This window comes from Martes martes (genome assembly GCF_963455335.1).
Source record: "Martes martes genome assembly, chromosome: 11".
In the NCBI taxonomy this organism is placed as follows: Eukaryota; Metazoa; Chordata; class Mammalia; order Carnivora; family Mustelidae; genus Martes; species Martes martes.
Genome location: NC_137899.1, coordinates 48,937,320 through 48,948,080, shown reverse-complemented (window position 1 = coordinate 48,948,080; position 10,761 = coordinate 48,937,320).

The following is a 10,761-nucleotide window of genomic DNA, read 5'->3' as shown; positions in this document are numbered from 1 at the left end:
TAAATAAATAAATAAAATCTTAAAAAAAAGAAAAAAAAAGAATAGCCAAGAAAATGTTAAAAATCTCTACAGAGACATAAAGGATCAGAACAGAGACATTTCTTATTCTTAGATGAGATAGCTTAATATAACATAAATTAATTTATTCATTTAATCTGTAACTACTGTAGAGCTAGGTTTTATGACAAACTTGAAAAACTTACACAAAAATATATATGACAACATAAGTCAGTTTTAATAAAAAGTAAAGATGGAGGACTATATTACCAAATTAGGTATGCTAAAGTGGACTGGAAATTAGAATGAGATGAAGAGAAGAGTGAATCAGAGAGGAAGAGAGACACATAACTGAAAGTCAGTATAGATGTGGCACAAAGATTTGATGGAGATACCATAGAGTGCTTAGTTCAGATTGCAAATTTAAAAACTAGCGTCCTAGGAAGAGAAAATTTTGTTAGAGCTCTACCTCACATTACATAGGTAATTGCTAGACAGATTAAAGTACTACATTTGAAATGCAATGTTTAGAACCTAATAAAGGAATACATAATAAAAGATATGTATGATTTTGAAGTAGACCAGAACTAACTAAATAGGTGGATTTTGACTGAATTTATTTTAGAAGGGTTTTGTTTCATTTGACTTGGAGCCTCTTTCAGTGAGTATAACGTCCCTCCCTGAAATATTTGCTTCTGCCCCAGTAAGCCAAAGGCTCAATACTCAGGGTCACAAAGCAATCAGAGAGTTGAAGCTTTGATTGTTACTTAGCAAGGCCACCTTCTACTCAGTGAGTTGTATTCCTCTGCTTCAAGCCTTGAATCCAGAAAATAATAAAATGAAATGGATTAGCTATCTCAAACTATTCCTGAGTATATAGGAAGTGTGGAATTGGAGTATAGAAAGGATGATGGGGTATTTCGACTTTTTGTTATCACCAGCGTAGGAAAGATTAAGATGGGACCTGTTTTGTACTTGAAATTAGCTCTTGGAACCTCATTACCTGCTAGTTACAGGGTGATCTCAAAGTTTGACTATACTATCAGTATGGTTTCCATTATTTCAACTACGGCCCTTCATTTATTGACCATAAGTGTCTTATACTTTATACAGAAATTGCTTCAAATTTTTAGAAGAGCCTATGATGGTCAGAAATACATAAATATTTTCTTCTTCTTCATATACATTATAGTCCTTGTACTAGTCAGAATGGGTTGAGTATTGGCACAAAACCCCCAAAATGCGAGTGGTCTGATAACAATTAAAAATTAGTTTTTCCCTCACATGAAAGAACAGCATAGGTTAATATTTGGGAAGAGGTTCTAGTCCACTTGGTCAGTCAGTGACACAGACTCCTTCCATCTTACGCCTCCACACTCCTTTAACTCCTCAGCACTCCATCTAGTCAACAACCAGGTGACAAAGAAAGAGTGGGCTATAGGAAGGGGTCGTTTATGGGCCAGGCCTGGAAAATGGTCCACTAATAACACATTGGTCACTTACTTACTAATCATTTTGCTGTGCCTAATTTTAGGGAAGCTGGGGAAAGAATTATTTGCCTAATTTTAGGGAAGCTGGGGAAAGAATTGTTTGCCTAGGAAGGGATATTGGTAAATAACCAGCCCATTTCTGCTAATTCCTTCTGCGTAATACTTTTCAGTATTAGCCAGGACAATTGTAAGTAATTCTGAAATCATAATTAACTCTGAAAATAGATATTCTTATACAGTGGTGGGCCTTCAATAACAGCATGATTATATAACACCTACTATGTCCCAGATACTGTTTGAGGATCAGCGGTGAGCCAGATTGAAGAAATTTAAGTAATCGCTAACTTTACATTATAGTAAGGTGTGAGAGAATTGTTATGAAACACCTGGAAATTAGAAGTGCAGATTATAGAATTTAACAAAGAACAATTGGTATGTTCCATCTTTCATTCTGATTTTGCACTTTAAAGTAACTATAGATAATCTCAAAAATCCCAGGAAGAAAACTGTCCACACACTGTATCACCACATCATATATGCCATTACTTTTATTGTCATAGTTGCGTCTTCATTCATTTAATATAAACAAAACTAAGTCTTTTTTTTTTTTTTTTTTTTGGGTCAGGCCCTAGAGTTCTAGGAATGGGGAATGAGTTCATTATTAGAACTTGGAGTTTAATGGTAGAGAGAAGAAACATTAAAAAATAAATGCAAAATACAGATTTTTTGAGAATTATAATAAATTCAATGAAAGAAAACTAAAGTTATCATGTGCTAGAATAAGGGACAGTTTTAGATCTCATGGGATCTATAGAATTACCTGAAAGAAAGCCTAGAAAAGAGGGAAAGCCTAGAAAAGAAGATGCATTTAATATATAGAAGAGCTCAATCCCACCTTCCTGTGAGGAATATACAAGTGAGATGGATAGAGCGTTAGCAAGCAGGTATAACAGCTATATGTGAAGAGACTGAGGTGAGAAAAAACTTGATGTGTTCAAGGACCTGAAAGGTCAATGTGCCTGGAAACTAGAGAGGAAGGTGGAAGTGACTAACTGTTGCAGAGGTTGGCTGCTGCTTGTCTTGAAGACCCTTGGAAGCCAAAGTGTGGTGTTTATCTTTCAAGAGGGGCCATTAGGTGATTTAATAATTATAATCAGGAAATGAAGTAGTCCAGTTTATCTACAACAGAAGCTCTTCTACACATAAACAGAAAAATTAAGTGTCAAAAAATGATACATAGAATTTTAAATATTTTAACCTAAAACTTACAAATGTAATTGAATTGGCCAATCTTCCCACATAGGCCCAGCTAATATCATTTCTTTGAATGTGGATCTGGGGTTCTACACAGAGTCTTGTGTAGACCACATTCCATAATAATCCATCTAATAATTTCCATTGGTAGTTTAAGTGGAATAAAAATTCATCAGACACTTCAGATGCAATCTGAGTATAAAATTAGTTTAATTTTTTACAATAGTTAAATCCTTTATAATGATTTTTCTTTCAGGTAATTCTATAGCAAAGATTATATAATTCTACAGCAGTTTCAGAATTGCATTTATATCACATCATCCCAAATCTTCATTTCGTTATAAAACAAAACTTTTTGTATGTAATCATATTTTTCCTTGTATATAGCATGTGATTAAATTATATAATTATAATAGAAACTAAAATTGGTATAAACGGTGTTGGAAACAACAAAAATGCTTCTTGGTAAGTGTAAACCTCAAAATGTGGAAATAAAACATGCAGATTTATTAAAAAGTCGGAGCTGAGAGGGGCTAGACCTGAAGTACAGGGCTGTTTCAGTGTCTGCAGTTGGAGGGATGTTGGCAAGCTTGCCTGTGGGTGCACGGATGGGATGAGCATGTCCCGCCTCTGGGTCCTGCACAGGCAGGTCGACTTCCAGACCACTGCTAAGAGGAACTAGAGCGAGTTTACAGCTCTGCTTCCAAATCCACAGGCTGCACTTGAAGAAGCAGTCAACTCCACTCACTCTACTCACTCACTGGCTTCCATCAACCCAGTTAGGGAGTTTGAGGCTCTCAGAGCTTTTCTATAGATGCGCCCATTCTCCACATCTTGGAATGGGTGGGGGGACTAATTCCTAAGATTATATGCCTTCTCTCCATCCGCAAAGCCTGCCTGGTATTGTGAGGCCCCTGTGTGTTTTCACTAGGGCAGTGCCTTAGAATGCTGAAATTTACGTGCCTTCCCGAAGTCCCGCAGAGTTGACCTAGTGGTCTGCACATGCTCAGGAGCTGGCGGCCAAGGCTTGCCTTTCCGCACAAGGGCACGCTCCGGGGCGGGGCACGCTCCCGGGCACGTTGGTTGGGGTGGGAGGGTAAGTAAATGAGGTATTGCAGGTGCTTCTTGGGCCGGTTGGGATTTCCTTGTTTGGTGGTTTAACAAGCCGCTTGTGGGCAGACCTGATGACGTTTGTGGTCCAAAGGATCCATCACTTTCTGTTGAGTTCCAAGCGCATTTTGGCTGTGAGGCCTCGCCTCTCCTGCCTGCTCCCCGCCTCCCATCACCGCCCAGCCGTGCCGATGCCCTCCGTATTCTGGGTGAGGCGAAAAAGGAAGTGGTGTGTCCGGCGGCGTGCGGCAAGGCGTGGGAAGCTGCGCGCGCACACCACTTTCTCCGGTGAGAGAGACCGCGCTGCTGAGGGGCTGTGCCACCTTGGGGAAGGGGCGAGGCAGGTGAAGTGAAAGCGTTCTTCTTGCCCTCCTCGCGCTACTCTCGGATTTTTTGCTCGGGAGGCGTTCCGGGACTTCGCCTGACTCTGACGCCCACAAAGGTACTCATCTGTGAGTGGTTGTCAACTTCCAGTCTTCTCTGGGGGGATGATAACCGAAAACTCCTACTCTGCCATCTTCGTGATGTTACGCTCCAAGACCTTTTTTTTTTTTTTTAAACAGAAAGAAATTAAATATATTGCATAATAAGTTTGAAGATATAACTATAGCTGTGAAAATATTTAAATACTTATATGGTTTGCGTCTGCATGTCGTTAAGCTTTATTATAGGGAAGAAATTGAGTATTTTGCATTCAAATACAAATAGCTGAAATTTGAAGAGGAAGGAGTAGCAAATCGAAGCTGGTAGTTCTCGAATTTGAGTATGTGTTAGAATCAGCTGAAGGGCTTGTTGAACTCCTGATTGATGACCCTCGTACCCTTTCTGTTTCTTTAGGTCCGAGATGGGGCCCAAGAATTTATGGTTCTAACAAGTTCCCAGGTGATACCAGTATTGTTTTTCTAGGATGATACTTTGAGGACCCCTGCTCTAAACCTATAGACGAAGATGAAAAAGTACAACGTAGTAAAGGAACTGCGTTAGTAGTACTGTAGTCATTGGAAATGATCTTGCACAGTACAAATAATTCTTACATGTTAAAAGTCATTTCTGAATATAGACTAAAATGGGGATGCCTGGGTGGCTCAGCCCGTTAAGCATCTTACTCTTGGTTCAGCTGAGGTCAGGATCTCAGGGTGATGATAACAAGACCAGTGTGCGTCGTGGTAGGGCTCTGTGCTCAGCAAGGAATCAGCTTGAGATTCTTTCCCTCTTCCTTTCCCTCCTGCCACTCATGTGCTCTCTCTCTCTCTCTCTCAAATAAATACAAAAAAAATCTTTTAAAAAAGAATATAGATTAAAATGGAATTGGAATGTTTGCCCATTCATTTTAGATAAATTGCAAATCTCAGTATCAGTACCCTGTGAACAACCCAATAAAGGAAGGACACCTGTAAATATAAACGCCACAGTTACAAACAACATAATTAGCAAATAAATTTAAGTATTATATTTAAGTACTAAAATCTATTGACTAAGTAAGATTTTAAGAAAGCCAAATGAGTAAATTTTAGTGTAATTATGGAATTTAAGGAAAAACCAGGTATGTCATTTTTCACAATTAAAAACTACTGACAATATGTAAAACCTTTTATACAAACTCGTAGTTAATGTCATATTAATAGTGGCATACTAGAGACATTCCGAATAAAATCAGGAAAAATACTGCAATTTTTCTATCACTACTTCAGGTAATGCTTTTAGAAAAGTGAACTAATTTAATACTAACAAATTTAAATGTTATAAATCTTGAAAAGTAAGAGACAAGATTATTATTATTTGAAAGTTATATGATGACATAATATTGTAAGTATACATAAACTAAAAATTAATGAATCAGTATATGGTACCAAATACTCGATAAATGTACCAAAAAAAAGACCACATAGCTTTCCTTTACAAAATTAATATATTAATATAAATAGAATTGAGTTAAAAATGCAAGAAAACTATAAAATATCAAGGTTTGTATTTAATAAGAAAAATACCCAGCCTAGGGAGCCCTGGGTTGGGCAGCTGCCTTCAGCTCAGGTCATGATCCCAGGGTCCTGGTGTCAAGTCTCACATCTAGGCTCCTTGCTCAGCGGGGAGTCTGCTTCTCCCTCTGCCTGCTGCTGCCCCTGCTTGTGTGTGCTCGCTTCCTCTCATTCTCTCTCTCCTGACAAATAAATGAGTAAAATCTTAAAAAAAAAAAAAAATTTAGCCTACATGGGGAAAAACTAATTTTATTCAAGATTATAAAATAGAACCTGAATAAGAAGTCATCTCATGTTCCTAAATGGGAATATTTAATATGAAGGCATCAGGTCTGCTCAAATTAGTTTATACATTTAGTCTATTGCTACTGAGAATTCTTATAGGACTACGGGTAGTTTTGATAAATGGTAATGTACGATTGGAAATACTGTCTAATTTTTTGGAAATAATGTCCTATAAATGGTCAATTTCTTTGCTATGTGCAAAATACTACCAAGTTACTGTAACTAAAATATAGTGGCACAAAAACAGATAAATAGAAGGGATATAAAAAATTAGAGCAAAAAATTACATCGCTACATTGCATTGTGTTGAATTTTCAGATCATTGGGTAAGAATGAAATGCATAATAAATTAGGTTACATAATTGGTTACTAATTTGAATGAAAATAAATTTATATTCCCATTTATATCCATGTGAAATATACATCAAATAGATTAAAATGCAAGTTAATGTAATACTCTTAAATGATATTAGAAGAAAATATTGAAGTATATTGCTTAAGATAGGAGAAACCTGTCTCAGGCCAATAGGAAACTTAGAACCCATAAAGGAAAAGGAAATCATAATTATTTTTCATAACCTTTCATTTAAAAAAAGTTAACATTCATTAACAATTAACAGTCAATGAAGATATTTTCTGTACAAGTAATAAACATGGGGTTAGTAAACAAATAGGAATTATTTTATTTTTTATTTTTTAAATTTTTCTCACCATAGCACATACCCTCCCCAATGTTATTCTTAATGAAAAACAGGCATCTAATAGAAAAATAGACTAAGACTATGAGAGTTACAGTGAATAGCCAGAGGAAAATATTCCAAATGTTACTAGTTTACAAGGAAATGCAAAATTATGCAGTGGGTATCATATTTTGTCTATGGTCAATAAGTATGTACAAGAATAGGCACATTCATAATTGTGTGATCTATAAATTTAATCTCTGGAGAATAATTTGATTGCATTTGTTAAAATTTAAAATGTGAATAACTTTGAACCATCAATCCCATTTCTAAGAATCCATTCTAAAGAAATACATAATACAAAAGCCCAGGCTGCACCAATTATATTTAATGATATACGGTTGTGAACAACCTAAAAGTTTCTCAATTTTTAGATGTTATGTAACAGGAAAAGAGGTCCCAAAAGTATCATGTTAAATCACAAAAGCAAATTGTCTGTAAGTAAGCACTGTTTCTTCTATTCTTTTGTGAATGGGGACAATACAGAGGCTTTCTTAAGGAAGTTGTGGGGATTGAGTTTACAGACTCTAAACAGTACGTAGCAATGGTACTTAATAAATATTAGGGATGATGGTGGTGATAAAATATGAATGGTTTTATATAGTTCTGGGTCTAAGAACTTAGAGTCAGTAAACAGGGGCACCTGGATGGGTCAGTCTGTTAAGCATCAGACTCTTGATTTTGTCTCAGATCATGCGTGATCTCAGGGCTGTGAGCTAGAGCTCCTTGCTCGGCCCAGAGTCCGCTTGAGATTCTCTCCCTCTCCCTCTTAAAAAAAAATATATATATATGTTCTTAAAATCTTAAAAAAATATATATATATATGTTCAGAATATTAACCTCTGGAGTGTGGAGATATGGAAAGGGAAATGAAACTTTCTCTTCTTAATTCAAAAATATCATGGGGCAATGGGTAACCTTTAAAATTTCACAGGATTGAGGAACCTGGGTGACAGTCAGTCAGTGAAGCATCTGCCTTCAGCTCAGGTTATGATCTCAGGGTCCTGGGATCCAGTCCTGCAGTGGACTCCCAGCTCAGCAGTGAGTCTTTTTTTCCTGCCTCTTGCCGGTTGTGCTTTCTCTCTCAACCAAATAAATAAAATCTAAAAAAAAAAAAAAAAAAAAAGAGTAAAAAGTAAAAGCATTTAAAATTTTGCAGGATTAGTCACATGTATTTAAATATTTTCAAACCTACTACCATGATACTTAAATGCTCATTCAGATTCACTTTTAACCTGCTTTATATTCCCACCTCTTACAGAATTTAATAATGATTTGAGATTCGGTGTGATTTTATTTCTTAGATCACATTTTAAGTGGATAGAATTTCCTAAACTATAATTGCTGTTCTATTGATTCTTTTTTTATTTTGCACACTTTCATGTCTTTTCATTCATTTGTACAATTTAATTATGTTTATGTGAGTAGCCATTATATTGCGGACACTCTTCTAAACATTGGATGATGATAAAATGAAAATCAGTATTGGAGAAAAAGGTTGGTAAAATGAGTTCTCATTTAGTCTCCATTTGTAGGTACGATGATGAAAGTGACTTAGAGAGTCACTTAGTGTCTTTATTTTATATTGCCTTGACTGTTTTATAGCTGGGACTTTATACCTTTTGACCCCCTTTACCCTTTTGGCTTCTTCAGCAAGCATTGATCTATTCTCTGTATTTATGAGCTCGATTTTTTGTTTGCTTTGGTTTTGTTTCTTTCGTTTTTTAGGTTCCACATATAAGTAAGATCATATGTATTTGTTTTTCTGTTTGACTTATTTCAGGTAGCATAATGCCCTCAGGGGCCATCTATGTTGTTGCAAATGGCAAGATTCCATTCCATTGTTTTTCATCACCGAATTGTATTTCATTGTACGTATACACTACATTGTTTTTATCCATTCATCCATTGATGGACTCTTAGGTTGTTTCCATATCTTGGCTATTGAAAATAATGCTGCAGTTAACATAAGAGTACATATATTTTTTTGAATTACTCTTCTTTCTTTTCTGTTTACTTAAAGCTCCAGTTTCTCTTTGGCTTTCTTCCCTTTGGGGTTGGTCCTTATGTATTCCGAGGATCTGAAGGCCCTCAGTGTTAGCCTTAAGACCAATATCTTGTTAATTTAAGTTTCCAGCTTTCTGTTTTTGTGAATAGCTGATTTTCCCAGTTTATTACAACATTGACCCTGACTTATCATTTTGTCTTTTGGGCTTTAGGCTGGAGTATCAATTTCTGGATAAAATGCTGATGGGAGGCCCAAACATATGGGAACAATAGAATCCATACTTTATGATGGCTCTGTGTTCAAAAATACTCACTTTTCTCAACAGTCCACAAAGCAAAGAGAGATTACATATTTAATATGCAAGGGATGTAGTTCAAATTAATGGCAGATGCCTCACAGCACACACACAAAGTATTTTAAGTCCCTTTATGCATTAATTTTTTCTTTCCCTGAGATGTGTCCTTCACCCAAGCAACATATGCAATTTTGAAGTAAGGAGAGTATTGCATGCAGTGTCAGGGAGAGGAGTGTTAGTACTCATAGGTATTCCTGATGAAAGACTGAGTCACACAGATCAGCAAAATATTCCTTTTACGGGCTTCTTACTAGGATTTGTAAACCGTATTGCTGAATAAACATATCTTAACCTCTGATGGTATGCTGTACTTGACGTCAATGTAAAAAATCTAAAATACTGAGTTATCACGGCTTAGTGCCCTAGTGCTGCTTAGTATTTTAGTTCCAAAGGCGTTTATCCATTAGTTCATTCCATAAATACTGACTGGCTGTCTGCTCTGACTCCTGGGATAAGCATTATATAGATACAAAGATGAACATTGTGCCAGAAAGAAGTGGTAATTCCAGTATATTGGAGGTAAAATATTAGGCATATATATCTTTGCTTGAAGGTGAAATAAAAGAAAGTAGTTGTTCAGGGAATTAATTTTTTTCCCTTAAGCTGTTAGCATATTTATCTTATTATTATAAAGTTATTATACTAAGTTATTGTAAGTAGTATAATAATTTGTTGTAAAAATGTATTTAGACCTACAGAAATATAAAGGATTTTTAGGGCATATGTCATCAATTAGCTTACTGTTCTATAATTGGAACATCAATGCATCATAAACCAAAACACAAACATCTGTATTACCTTTCAATTTAATTTGTGGAGAAAAAAATAGGACTCATTTTGTAGCAGATTGCTATAGCAATAATAGTATGACTTAGTGTTTCAACCACAATAAAGGTTAAAATGATGAAAGATTTAAGTAAACCAATTTCTTACTAAGTGTAACAGTGATCATTTTTGCAACTGAGAATATGCATAATTATGCATAATTAAAACATATGAATTATCTTCCTCACCTCCTGGGTCTCTGAGGTCGAGCCTGAAAAGCCCATGGATTATATCCATGGAAATGCTTCCACCAACGTAAATTATGTTTGGCTTGCTGACATAGATAGATATTCTGCCACAGAATAGTGCTCATGTAAGACCATCTTAGCCCAATTCTGTTTTCCCTACATAGAGTATTGATTTTGTAGCAGCTGTTAATCATCCCAGTAAGTTCCAATTTGGACACTCTTCAACACAGAAGTCAGCACTGTGAGCAGAAACAAGCAAGGCAATAAGAATTTCAAAGGCTTCTGGAAGGGTCCTCCAATTTTTGTAGAACATATCCAGAAACAAATTAGTATCACACACTGTGTAAAAAGTGAAAGCCAATATGAAAATGAAAACCTTATCCACAGTAGTACTTCTGAAATTGGAAATGGGTCTATACTCACTGTGAAATTACTCTCTGCGTCTGGAAGAAATCTGACAAAGACAAGTGGACTTTTAGTGCACCATATACATCACCACCCAAATGTACTATCAAATAGATATTTGCATGGTT